Source organism: Aquarana catesbeiana, linkage group LG02, assembly GCF_042186555.1.
Source record: "Aquarana catesbeiana isolate 2022-GZ linkage group LG02, ASM4218655v1, whole genome shotgun sequence".
In the NCBI taxonomy this organism is placed as follows: Eukaryota; Metazoa; Chordata; class Amphibia; order Anura; family Ranidae; genus Aquarana; species Aquarana catesbeiana.
In genome coordinates, this window is record NC_133325.1 from 38,007,613 (window position 1) to 38,022,131 (window position 14,519).

The window sequence follows — 14,519 nt, forward strand, 5'->3', positions numbered from 1 at the left end:
TAGCGCAAAAAATAAAAACCGCAGAGGTGATCAAATACCACCAAAAGAAAGCTCTATTTGTGGGGAAAAAAGGATGTCAATTTTGTTTTGGTAAAACATCACACGGCCGCGCAATTGTCAGTTAAAACAACGCAGTGCCGTATCTCAAAAAAAGGCCTGGTCATTAAGGGGGCAAATCCTTCCGGTCCTTAAATGGTTAAAGTGATACTAAAGTCTATTCTTTTTTTTTTGTTAAAAATAACAAACATGTTATACTTACCTGCTCTGTGTTATAGTTTTGCACAGAGCAGCCCGGATCCTCCTCTTCTCGGGTCCCTCTTCGGCGCTCCTGGCCCCTCCCCTCCTGTTGAGTGCCCCCACATCAAGCAGCTTGCTATGGTGGCACCTGAGCCGAGCCGCAGCTTCCTGTGTCGATTCAGACACAGAGCCACAGCCCGGCCCCCTCTCTCTCCTCAGTGGCTCACTGACTTTGATTGACAGCAGCGATAGCCAATGGCGCTTCTCTGCTGTCTCCAAAGGAGGGAGAGTCCCGGACAGGCCAGTCTCTCGTGAAACATCACTGGATTGAGGGCTCAGGTAAGTATTAAGGGGGGCTGCTGCACACAGAAGGTTTTTTTTTATCTTAATCCATAGAGTGCAATAAGATAAAAAACCTTCTGCCTTTACAACCATTAGGATGCCCCAAATTTACACACCCAATCTCAAGAATTAAAGTACAAATGTGATAGATATTAAACATTTATTAATACTTTCAATAAAACCGATTTTTTTTTAACAATAAGAAAACATGCCATAAATCAAAGACTGAGCCCGGGTTCACACCTATGCGAATTAGATGCGGCTTACACCGCATCTAATTCGCAGGACATTTTAAAATACATTCATATGAATGCATCTGGTTCACATATGTGTGTTGCATTCGCACTGCGCATTGCACAAAAAACGTGTGCGTCTTTTGGGCATTGCGGTGCGAACTACAAGCCTATTATCTCCTATGGGAACGCATCTGATTCGCAGATGCATTGCGTTCTGAACATGGATTTTCTACTTCTCCTCACTACACCTCCCCCTCTCCCCCCCCCCCTCCCTCCCCCTCTCCCTCTCCCTGCTCACTGATCCTGAGCTAAAACGCAGTGATTCCTTTGAACAGGAGATTTTTATCTCCCCAGTGAAACCTGAGCTTCAATTCGCACATGTGTGAAACCGGGCTAAATCAACACAAAGGGCACAGTACAGAGGGGGGAGGCAGAAGGGCAAAGTACAGGGTGGGGGGGGGTCAGGAGGGCAAGATACTGGAATTAGGAGGGCAAAGTACAGGGTGGGGTCAGGAGGGCAAGATACTGGAATCAGGAGGGCAAAGTACAGGGTGGGGGGGGGGGGGGGGGTCAGGAGGGCAAGATACTGGAATCAGGAGGGCAAAGTACAGGTTGCGGGACACTGGCCATCCCGGGAAAGCTTAGTAAAAACCGTGGCTAACCCAGCATATCCGGGACAGTTGGCAAGTATGATGCAAGATTAACATGGGGCCCCCGTGCACCAGGGGGCCCCTGGGCAGTGCCCAAAGGTGTCCATGCATTAGGACAGACCTGCTGATAGGTTAACTGATTCCTGAACAAATTGGTCTACAGGGTGGCACAGTGGTGTAGTGGTTAGCACTTTCGCCTAGCAGTAAAGAGGGTTGCTGGTTCAAATCCCAACCACGACACTCCCTGCCTGGAGTTTGCATGTTCTCCCTGTGCCTGCGTGGGTTTCATCCGGGTACTCGGTTTTTTTCCCACACTCCAAAGACATGCTGGTAGGTTCATTTGATCCTGTCTAAATTGTCACTAGTATGTGTATGTATGAATGTGAATTAGCAGTGTAAGTGTAAGCTCCTTGAGGGTAGGGACTGATGTAAATGTACAATGTATATATAAAGTGCTGCGTAAATTGATTGTGCTGTATAAGTACCTGAAATAAATAATAAGTATATCTGTGTGAGATAGGGACCTTAGATTGTAAGCTCCTTGAGGGCTTTATATGTAAATTATTGGTACCTGTAACCAGGGATTTTTTTCTCAGACAATAGGTGCAGGAACTCCCCCTTTTCGAGTCAACCCTTTTCTCTGTCCATACCCCCCACCTCCGAGTACTATCCCTTCTTTCCATCCCCTACCCACCTCCGAGTACTATCCCTTCTTTCCATCCCCTACCCACCTCCCAGTACTATCCCTTCTTTCCATCCCCTACCCCCCTCCTAGTACCGCCCCTTTTAGACCATACAGAACCAAGTATCATTTTGTGTTGCTAAGTAATTTGTATGGAATTTGGTAATGATATCAAGAAAAGCAGTAAAAAAGATCCCCTGCAGCCAGCAACAATAGATCCCCCTTAAAAGCAATGGAGCAACTCACAACAAAATTTCCCCCCAGCAGCAATAGACTCCCGGCAGCATCAACAGATCTCTGCACAGCCAGCATCAATAAACTCTCTGGCAGCCATCAACAATAGATCCTTCCCCCCAACAGTAGATCTCTTTCAGCAACAACTGCCCCCCCCCAGCAACATAAGACCCACCCCCGCAACAATAGACCCCCCTCAGCAACAATAGACCTCCCCTGCAACAATATATCCCCTCCAGCTAGAATATATCCCCCAGCAGTGTGCATCAATACCCTGCAGCACACCCTACCATTACATACAGTCAGTCCAGGAGGTGCCGGAACTGCGTTCCCCCGCATTCCCGCTGAAAAAAAAGCCCTGCCTGTAACAAATAATATGCCCTATTTACTTCCACTTTCCATCTATCAGCTTATAGAGCACTCACTGCAAACCTACTTTCTCATTTCAGCTGGTGTGTGTCAATGCAGTGTGTCAATAAAATAAAATAAAAAATCAAGATAACTGGCTAAAACTGAAAAACAGTTTTTATTAAATAGATAAGAGAACTAAAGGGTGTTGTCTGCTTGGATTTCCTCTGTAATTGATGGATGTTCCCCTATCCTCAGCCCCTCTGACATCAGATATCAGGAATCTGAGATTTGGGTGAATCATCAGGCCACGTCTCTCAGTCACAGTGTGAATAACGCACGCAGCTAGCGTCTCAGCAGATGGATCTGAGATCGAGTCATGATTAATGATAATTAGTCATCTCAGCATGCCAAAATTCTCAGAATATCCAACTTTCTGGCTTTGAACATCCCCCAGCATTGCAGAATACGCCTGATATTGCACCGACGCCTTCAATTCACCGCCAGCTTCATGTATGAAGGAGGAACTGTTGTTGTTGCCCATAGCAGCCAATCAAAATACAGATATCATGCCGACTGTCATTTTTGTTTTCAGAGCTGGCCTGCTAGCAGCAATACAGGCAGTTCTCTTTTATGAGGATCTAAACATAAAAAAAAACCCTGAACACATACATTTATCATAGCTCCCAACTGTCCCGGATCTGGAGGGACTGTCCCTGATTTGGAGCAATGTCCCTCTGTCCCTCATTCCTCCTCATTTGTCCCTCATTTTGGTCTGATCTATATAGTTGTATATAAAATGCACTTTTTATCTATCAAAAAGTGTTTTCCAGAGCTAAACCTTTCATCTGATTTCTAAATTGCTGCATTTGTAAATTCCAAAAGCCAATATAAAGGAATAATAGTGGTAAAAAAAAGCCCTTGTGGGTTTAGCCAATCTTGGCTTTTTTGTACAATTCTCCTTTAAGGAGGGCGCGGCCAGGGGGTGTGTCCTATGATTGCATTCTTTTGCTGATAGGTGTCCCTCGTTCCCATCTCAAAAAGTTGGGAGGTATGCATTTATTACTGCCCAGCTTTCAGCTATATTCACATCTATGTGTTTTTTTAGTGCCTTTGCAGATCCACAGAAACGCACAACAATCCATTTAAACCTATTTTCTATGGGTCCCGTTCACATCGATGAAGTTCCCTGCCGTGCGTTCTTTGGAAAGGTGCAAAGACTTTTTTTTACATGCAGCTCGGTGCATTATGGGCCCCATAGAATCCAATGGTATTGCATTAAAAACGCATGAAAAACGCATGAAAAATGCATGTACATGTGTTTTTTTTTTTTTGGTGTGTCTTCCTGCAGACACCTCCTCCTAGCAATATCAACACTTCCGAAAAAATGCAAAATGCAACGCAAATCATGCTGCAAAAACGCATGAACGGCGCATGCACTTTGCTATTTCGCATTCAGTTACAAGTCCAATTCTTGTGTGCCCTTAAAGAACGTAATATTCCACATTGGTTGATAAGGTATGGCTGGTGGTGTCAGTGAGGCATGGGTGCTCAACCTGTGTCCCTCCATCTGTTGTGGAACTACAATTCCCATCATGCATCTACCTTTGGGAGTCATGCTTGTAACTGTTAGCCTTGCAATGCCTTGTGGGACTTGTAGTTCTGCAACAGCTGGGAGGAGGGGCACAGGTTGAACACCCCTGCATCAAATAGGGTGGAGACAGGAGCAGAGGACCACACCTCCCAACATTTTGAGATGGGAATGAGGGACACCTACTTGCAAACGTATGTAGGCATAGGACACACCCCTCGACACACCCCCTTAAAGGGGAATTAACCCAAAAAAAGTTAATTAAATCCACAAGGACTTTTTTTTTGCCACTCCTATTCCTTCATATTGGCTTTTAACATTTACAAATGCAGCAATTTTGAAATTAGATGAAAGGTTTAGCGCTGGGAAACACTTTTTGAAAGATAAAAAGTGCATTTTATATACAACTATATAGATCAGACCAAAATGAGGGACAAATGAGGGGGAAAGAGGAAAGAGGGACATTGCTCCAAATCAGGGACAGTCCCTCGAAATCCGGGACAGTTGGGAGCCATGGAGGACCAGACTTAACCAACGGCTCCTTTGGGGGTGGCTCTACATCACTATTATTCACTAGTATAAAATAGATCATTTTTGGAATTTAAGACCCTGTGCAGCCTGTGGATTGAGGTAGGACTGCCTTTGAGATCAAATCCTTGGACTTGGAGTTTTATATACCACCTGAAAAGATATACGGCTTCATGCACACAAGAAAGCTAAAAAAACTGCTTTAGAAAAAATGCTGGACAAAAAAATGCTAATGTTTTAGCGTTTTTTTTTTTTTTTTTTGCTGGCATTCAGCAGTGTTTAGCCTAGTGTGTAAGCTAGGTTTAGTAGCTTCAGCATTACGAAGCCGGGCTGGTGGCGTCCATAACAACCAGTGAATAGTTAACAAGGATCTGGGGGTCCCCCCCCCCCCCCCAATACATATGGATAAATGGATGTCTAACAATGATAAGTATTTACCCATCCAGCTATTTACCTGGCTACCTCACATATGGAAACTACACTATATTACCAAAAGTATTGGGACACCTGCCTTTACACTCACATGAACTTTAATGGCATCCCAGTCTTATGCCGCGTACACACGGTCGGACTTTTCGTCTACAAAAGTCCAACGGACGCTGACGGACTAAAGCTGGCTGGTAATCCGATCGTGTGTGGGCTTCTCCGGACTTTCAACTGACTTTTTTAGCCTCAAATCCGACGGACTTTAGATTTGAAACATGCTTCAAATCTTTACGTCGTAAGTACGACGGACCCCGAAATCCGCTCGTCTGTGTGCTAGTCCGACGGACAAAAACCCATGCTAGGGCAGCTATTGGCTACTGGCTATGAACTTCCTTATTTTAGTCCGGTGTACGTCATCACGTACGAATCCGTCGGACTTTTGTGTGGTCGTGTGTAGGCAAGTCCGTTCGTAAGAAAGTCTGCTGCAAGTCCGCCGAAGGTACGTCGGAAGTATGTCGGACAGGCTGTCGGACTTTTGTAGACGAAAAGTCCGACCGTGTGTACGCGGCATTAGTCCGTAGGGTTCAATATTGAGTTGGCCCACCCTTTGCAGCTACAACAGCTTCAACTCTTCTGGGAAGGCTGTCCACAAGGTTTAGGAGTGTGTCTATGGGAATGTTTGACCATTCTTCAAGATACACATTTGTGAGGTCAGGCAGTGATGTTGGACGAGAAGGACTGGCTTGCAGTCTACACTCTAATTCATCCCAAATGTGTTCTATCGGGTTGAGGTCAGGACTTTGCAGGCCAGTCAAGTTTCTCCACCCCAAACTCGCTCATCCATGTTTTTATGGACCTTGCTTTGTGCACTGGTCCAAATCATTTGGTGGAGGGGGGATTATGGTGTGGGGTTGTTTTTTAGGGGTTGGGTTTGGCCCCTTAGTTCTAGTGAAGGGAACTCTTAAGGCATCAGCATACCAAGACATTTTGGACAATTTCATGCTCCCAACTTTGTGGGAACAGTTTGGGGATGGCCCCTTCCTGTTCCAACATGACTGCGCACCAGTGCACAAAGCAAGGTCCATAAAGTCATGGATGAGCAAGTTTGGGGTGGAACTTGACTGGCCTGCACTGATGTTGGATGAGAAGGTCTGGCTCGCAGTCTGCACTCTAATTCATCCCAAAGGTGTTGTATCAGGTTGAGGTCAGGACTCTGTGGAGGCCAGTCAAGTTCCACCCCAAACTCACTTAACCACATGCCGACCGGGCCATAGCCAAAATACGGCTACAGCGCGGTCGGCTTATTCTGGGTGAGTGTCCATGGACGTCCTCACAGAATCTAGCTCCCATGTGCCCCCTGGGGCGCGCACCTGGGAAAATCCGTGACCGCCGCTGATAGCGGGCATTTACCACGTGATTGCTCCGTCAAATGACGAAGCATCACTTGTAAACAAACTGGCATCTTGTCATGACACCGGTTCCTTTCTCCCATCTCGATACTGATCTGTACAGTGTGAGAGGAGAGAGGGAGAGATCGTTTGCAGCGCTGTGGGCACTACAGATCCAGCCCACAGCACTGCTCAGTGCCCAATACTATGGCAATACTATGCAATACTATGCAATACTCTGCAATACTATGGCAATACTCTGGCAATACCATGGCAATACTTTGGCAATACTATACAATACTATGGCAATACTCTGTAATACTCGGCAATACTCGGCCAATACTCGCCAGTACTCTGCCAATACTCGCCAATACTCGCCAATAATCTGCAATAAATTTTAACAGAAACAAACCAAAAGAAAGCTCTATTTGTGTGAAAAAAGGACGAAAATTTCATATAGATACAGTGTTGCATGACTGAGTAATTGTCATTCAAAGTGTGAGAGCACTGAAAAGCTGAAAATTGGTCTGGTTAGGAAGGGGGGTTTAAGTGCCCAGTGGTCAAGTGGTTAAGGAATAAGGAATACAACCTATTAGTCAAGAAGGGTACTATTATCAAGATGACATTTCAAGAGACAAAAACTTCCCTGTAAAAATATCTGAACTCTGTGGCTGTCCCGGGAAATGGCAGAGAGTAGGCTCCGGAAATTCGAGTAGGTAGAGTGGAGATCGGCATAGAGCAGCGAACTCTAGAAGCAAGTATTTGCCTATCATGGACACCTATCATCGTCTTTCAGATCTGAGGTCAGATCCAAAGAGTTGGGGAGGGGGAGATTCCACCCCAAACTCGCTCATCCATGTCTTTATGGACCTTGCTCTGTGCACTGGTGCGCAGTCATGTTGGAACAGGAAGGGACCATCCCCAAACCGTTCCCACAAAGTTGGGAGTATGAAATTGTCCAAAATATCTTGGTATGCTGACACCTTAATGCCCCGTACACACAATAGGATTTTCTGACAACTAAATCCATGTTTTTTTTCCCGACGGATGTTGGCTCAAACTTGTCTTGCATACACACATACACAAATGTCGGAAATTCCGAATGTCAAGAACGCGGTGACGTACAACAGGTACGACGAGCCGAAAAAATTGAAGTTCAATAGCCAGTGCGGCTCTTCTGCTTGATTCCGAGCATGCGTGGAACTTTGTGAGTCGGAATTGTGTACACACGATCGGAATTTACAACAACGAATTTTGTTTTTGGAAAATTTGACATCCAGATCTCAAATTTTGTGTGTCGGAAATTCTGATGGAAAATGTCCGATGGAGCCTACACACGGTTGGAATTTCCGACAACAAGCTCCCATAGAACATTTTCCGTCGGAAAATCCTATCGTGTGTACGGGGCATAACCCCTGAAAAACAACCCCACACCATAATTGAAGCTGTTATAGCTGCAAAGGGTGGGCTAACTCAATATTGAACCCTACGGACTAATGCCCCGTACACACGGTCGGACTTTGTTCGGACATTCCGACAACAAAATCCTCGGATTTTTTCAGACGGATGTTGGCTCAAACTTGTTTTGTCTACACACGGTCGCACAAAGTTGTCGGAATTTCCGATCGACAACAACGCGGTGACGTACACCACGTATGACGAGACTAGAAAAGGCCAGTTCAGAACCAAGCGCGGCACCCTTTGGGCTCCTTTTGCTAATCTCGTGTTAGTAAAAGTTTGGTGAGAGACGATTCGCGCTTTTTCAGACTTGTGGCTTTCAGATCATTTTCTGCCGTTCAGTTTGTGCTTGTGGGTTTGTATCTGCTCTTCAGTGCGTGCAAGCAAGTTCCGCGTGACTTTAGGTAGTCATTGTATTCTTGTTCGTTCGTTACTGGTTTTCAGGCCGCTCTTCACAGGCCTTGCTGTTCTTCAGTGCGTTCTGTTACTTCGTTCTGAGCAGCCGACCGTTTTCTAGCCATGTTTCGTATGCGTACTCCTCGTAGAGTTCGTGCTGTGCGGGGGCTTGGTGTTGGGGTCCTGACCTTGACACAAGTCCAGTCCATGAACAGGGTGAGGAGGAGTTCATGGACCAAGAATTGGTTGCTTCAGCGTGACCAGTTCTGTCATATGCCTTTGCTCCGTGAGATCCGTGAGAAACATCCTGATGATTTCAGGAACTTTCTCAGGATGACGGACCCCGTATTTCACCGTTTGTTGGCTTCGCTGACCCCCTATATCAGCAGGCAGGATACCTGCATGAGGCAAGCCATCACTCCAGAGCAGAGGCTGGTCGCTATCTTGCGGTATTTGGCCACAGGGAGAAGTCTGCAGGACCTCAAGTTCTCGACAGGCATCTCCCCCCCAGGCTCTTCTTTGTGGACATTTACTGCTTGTGTTTGTTTGAGCTGACCCTGACAGAAATGTGTGGAGTGCAGAAAATGTCGTGATTGTGTAACCTTATACAAAGCACTGTTGGCTGTTATTTACTAAATGCAAAGACACTTTTCACTACAAGTGCACTTGCAACTGCACTGAAACTGCACTTGTAGTGCAAATTGGATTTGCCCTTAGGAATTTACCCCCATTTTCTCCTAAAACAACAATTACATCACCCCAAAAGTGTTGTAGCGTTGAGACAATAATCCACACATTCTTGATGAACAATCTTTTTAATACCTGCACAATCACATGTGCATTTACCAAAGGTTTTTCTGACAAACCAACATGTTTGTTGTATAACAATTTTTGTGGTGTCATTATCCAAAATCCAAATGTGCATTTTATAGAAAACAGGCCTGTGTAAAACCCACAAGAAAGACACAAATCTTGATCTTACAAAGTTCACATTTGGTAGAACTGGAAGGCAATATCAGACATGAGTATTTATGAACTGTGTTTGATATTACGTTCAGATGGGGGGAAATCACCCCAGGAAAAGCCAAATTTGGAAGATGCACACAAATTTCCCAATGTCAACATGTGCGACCTGCCATCAGGGGGGATCAAGGGACGTGTTTTGGGGGAGAAGGCCCTTCCTCACCGCTACTTTATTATTGAGGAAGGGGTTGCACCCCCAAAACGCGTCCATTGATCTCCCGTGATAACAGATAGCACATGTTGACACACTGTGTGCATCCTGCAAATTTGGCTTTGGGAAAAATCACAAAAACATTTCGCACATTGTAGCACACAAAAGAAGAAAGTGATTTGGAGGGGTTTTAAACTCGCCCCAAAACATCAATGATGTTTTTATATTTTGGAATAACATCATTGATGTTTTGCTTGATGTTTTCCAATTGTAAATTACACCCCATGATCTCCCCGATCAGGATCTGGGCACTTTCTGATGTGAAAGGATCTTCATCCACAACCTCACGATCACCTAAAAAGAGAGGAACCCAAAATAAATTAGGTCTAAAAAATATGCCGCCATCCATCTCTTATCTGAGCCTGTGGTTGCAGACACTCACCTGTTGTGGTGACTACTTCCACCACGTCTTCTTCCTCCTGCTCATCTTGTGTTGGGTGGATTTCCCCTTCTTCCAGAGGGGGGGGGGCTCTGGTCTCCTCGGATGAGGGGTGTCCTCCGAGTCTTTTCTCCCCTATGTAAAACAAAAATGGTATAATTAGCACACAGATATTTGATGGCAGAACTATAAAGATGAAACATTGCTTGGAAGTGGGGTACAATTGTCTATTTTAGCCGAGTTCCAAGATGTAGCTTTTTTAATGCCCTTTGTCAAGTTGCAATACTTTACCTGTTTAGTACAAGCTTCACCGATGTATCCCCCCCTATAGTATACACTGGAGCACCTGTGTGGCCCCCCTAATAAAAATGGTGTTCTGGGGTCCCACACTATAGTGCTCCAGTGTCAAGATGTGAAAACAGCTGCTCAGTGTCCTCTCCTTACACAGAATCTAGTTTGCATTTCATTCTAGTAACAAAGCCATCTACACAACCCAATTCTTTGAAGACAAGTATAGGGCATCAAAATGGTGGCCAAATGCATATGGCCTAAACAATGGTATTTTATCGTCTGAAATTAAAATGTGTGATCCGAACGAATAATGTGCCCATGAACATGAAAGTTGCCATTTTAAACTGTACAACAGTTCCTAAAAGCACATGGAGCAGCACGAACGTAATAAACACAAGAACAATAGGAACACAGCACAACTACTTACTTTTTTGCAGCACTCTCCGGATCTTTCTGTACTGCTCATGTTCTCGTAATTTCAGGTCCGACCACCGCTTCCTGAGCTGATCTTTCGATCGTCGTACCCCGAATTTCCGGTGCAGACTCCTGACCACTTTCGCCATGATCTTGGCCTTTCGGACATTGTGGTTGGGGTAAGGCCCATACTTTCCATCATAGTCGGCCTTCTTCAGGATGTCCACCATCTCCAACATCTCCCCAAAGGACATATTTGAGTCCTTTAATCTCCTTCTGGATTGGGACGTTTCAGGCTCCGGCCTTTCCTCCTCCTCCTCCTCCTCGTTGCTCCAATTATCAGGATCCTGCTGTCTCTCCGCCATGTGCTCTTCCTCCACTGCGCCGAATGAAAAGGGGCGGGGAATAGAATAGAAAGAACGTCAGGGGCGGGCGGAGTTATACGCATGCGCAGTGTGTATAAATCGTAACGCGCGCGCGTCTTACGTACGATCTGTGAGCGGAGGAAGGAGCATCGGAGACGCTGATCGTGCTAACGAAGGTAGGATCTAAACTTGGGCCTATACTGCTTCGAAATGGAAGTCTATATTGTAACAAGATTAGGGGAGTTTGGCCTGACATTAGGGTTTGTCTTGTGTTGTGTCTTGCAGAGAAAACGGATGGGTTCAACGACCACAATTTCCTGCCCCTGTTTATTGACAAGTACAGGGAGCTGCCCTGTCTGTGGCAGGTGAGACACCCCCACTATAATCACAAACAGAAGAGGCAGACAGCGCTGGAGAAACTGCTGGAGTTGGTGAAGCCGGTGGTCCCCACAGCAACCATCCCTTATTTAAAAGCAAAAATTGGTGGCCTGAGGAGCACTTATCTTAGGGAGCGCAAGAAGGTCACAGATTCCCAGAGGTCCGGAGCTGCAGCAGATGACGTTTATGTCCCCAGGCTGTGGTACTATGAGAGACTGCGATTTCTGTCAGACCACACTGAAGTCAGGGAATCCCTCTCCACTCTTCCTTCCACTCTTCCTTCCACCCCAGCTGAGGCTTCCGATGTCCAACCTGGGACTTCCAGCCAGGAAGAAGTGGAGGAGCCCAGCTGGAGTCAGGTATAGCATTCTTCTACAGATTTCTGGCCAATAAAGAAATGATGTTTACTAGATGTTATTATTGCTCATTAATTGAAAGTGTTTTACATATCAATAGACAGTAGGGGGCACCCAAAATTGGGACAAGAATGAAAAATGCTGGGCTCAGAAGGATAGTCTGTTATATTTGTTAACATTCAATTTGCAGCAGTCAGGAGGTGAAAATTGTGTGTGATTGATGAATAAAAAACTAAAACTATGTCCCTTTTTCATACACAGGAAGACCTCAGCCAGGAGGAGGCTGTGGAATGTGGCAGTCAGGAGGAGGCGGGGATTATTAGTGTCAGCCAGGAGGAGGCGGGGATTAGTGGCAGCCAGGAGGAGGCGGGGCTAAGTGTCAGCCAAGAGAAGCCTGGGACAAGTCGCAGCCTGACTGAGTCTCAGGTTCCTCCCCTCCACCTGCCATACAAAAGGGCCAGGAAGGCCACTCCGAGTCCCGTGCAGGATTCAGCGTACAGGCTGATCCAGGAGGCTTCGGCGTCCCTCAGAGCCTTCCCCAGTCCTGAAGAGGCCTTTGCCTGCATGGCTGCCACCAAATTGCAGGGCATGCAGGAGGGTCAACGCAAGATCTCTGAGGACCTGATTTATAAAGTCCTACGTAAGGGGTTGAGTGGGGAACTGACACACAAGACGGATGTCATTGAGATGGACGATACTCTTCCTCCTCCTCCTCCTGCTGCCACAACTAGACCACCACAGCCAAAGCCTGTAAGGAAGACCAAAGAGTGATGGCCCTGGGTTCAGTCTGGTCTGACAAAAGCTACAGTCTCTCGTATGACCACAGCCTGGGGACATAGATGTCATCTGCTGCTTTCCGGATCTCTGGGACTTCTGGACCAGACTGCCCTCCCTTAGATATGGACTCCTCAGGCCACCAATTTTGCTTTTAAATAATTGATGTCTGCCCTGGGGCTCCAAGGCTTCGCCCACTTCTGCAGTTTCTCCAGCGTTGCCTCCCTCTTTGTTTATAGTTGTGACCCCTTAATAAAATTTAGTTAGGTAAATTCTACTCTCCTGTGTGTGTTTTCATCCAAAAAGGACAGTTTGTTGGTGACGATTCAGGTACATTTCTAACATAAAATGTGAAATTAACAAGAGACAACAACACCAAACAATCTCCTACAGATTAAATAGAACAACATATCAATGGTGTTGTGGGAACTTGTCACAAAAAACACACAAACATTTTCGGGAGTACAAATCAAAATTACCAAAAAAAATAAATTAAAAAAGAGAAACACAAAAAAAATTCTACATTAAAGTAAAAAAAAAAAAAAAAATATGTTGTCAGATGTGAGAAATCAAAATATATTGAGGGAATCCCGATAAATAGTAACGAAAGAAGTTTGTGAGAAGTGTGTGTGAATATGAGCAGCAAAACTAATATATTCTTGTCACATTATAAAGAAGAAGAGAGTGCGCTGTATTAAACCATTTTGAACATTGCAGCGTGACGAAAGTGCTGTATCCATTGCGAACGCTAAGTTTACCAGAACGAGCTGTCCCGTGTCGGAATTTCTTCTGAGCATGCGTGGCACTTTGTGCGTCGGAACAGGCCACACACAGTCGGAATTGATGCGATCGGATTTTGTTGTCGGAAAATTTTATCACCTGCTGTCCAACTTTGTGTGTCGGAAAATCCGATGGAAAATGTCCGATGGCGCCCACACACGGTCGGAATTTCCGACAACACGCTCCGATCGGACATTGTCCATCGGAAAATCCGACTGTGTGTACGGGGCATAAGACTGGGATGCCATTAAAGTTCATGTGCGTGTAAAGGCAGGTGTCCCAATACTTTCGGTAATAGAGTGTATCTGTACATGTTTAGATAACCCACTTCCAGGTTTTGGTTGACTCCACAACTAGTGACTTCTTTCTTTGGGTTTTCAGCTATTTAAAATACACAAGGTAATTTAGATGGTGGATACCAACCTATAAGCTATAGGATATTCAACCATTTAGTCAAGAAGGGTTCTACTGTCAAGCTGACATTTCAAGAGACATAAACTTCCCCGGAAAAACATCTGAACTCTGTGGCTGTCCCAGGAAATAGCAGAGAGTAGGCTCCGGAATTGGAGTAGGTAGAGTGGAGATCGGCATAGAGCTGAGAATTCTAGAAGCAAGTATTTGCCTGTCATGGACACCTATCATCGTCTTTCAGATCTGAGGTCAGATCCAAAGAGTTGGGAAGGGGGGTGGAAGGGGAGAAAATCTCACACACATACTCCATAACAGGGCAGGGCCTCATGCCATCCGAAAGACAATCTACCCATAGCAGCCAAATACTCCACTATATCCTCCTGTAGTGCATTGGAACCACGAGAGGAGAAGGAGTTTTACCTAATGACCTCTTGAAATAAGACTTTTTGGTGCCAACAATTTTAGGCAAAAGCTTACGCCTCCCTATACCCAGTTATACTTAATTTTTTTTATTGTGGGCACAAACGTATATAATAACTTAAAGCATATCCAAGCCAAATATACACATACACACCATATCTTAGATGAGGAAGAAAAATTTGAATCACTGAACTGAAAATA

At 45.4% G+C, this 14,519-nt stretch overlaps 1 protein-coding gene across 1 annotated transcript in view; it reads right to left on the minus strand.

Moving 5' to 3' along the window:
• The window catches only part of P4HA3 (prolyl 4-hydroxylase subunit alpha 3), a 105,587-nt gene that overhangs the window by 65,789 nt on the left and 25,279 nt on the right, over positions 1–14,519 (minus strand). The gene's annotated exons all lie outside the window — the stretch shown is intronic.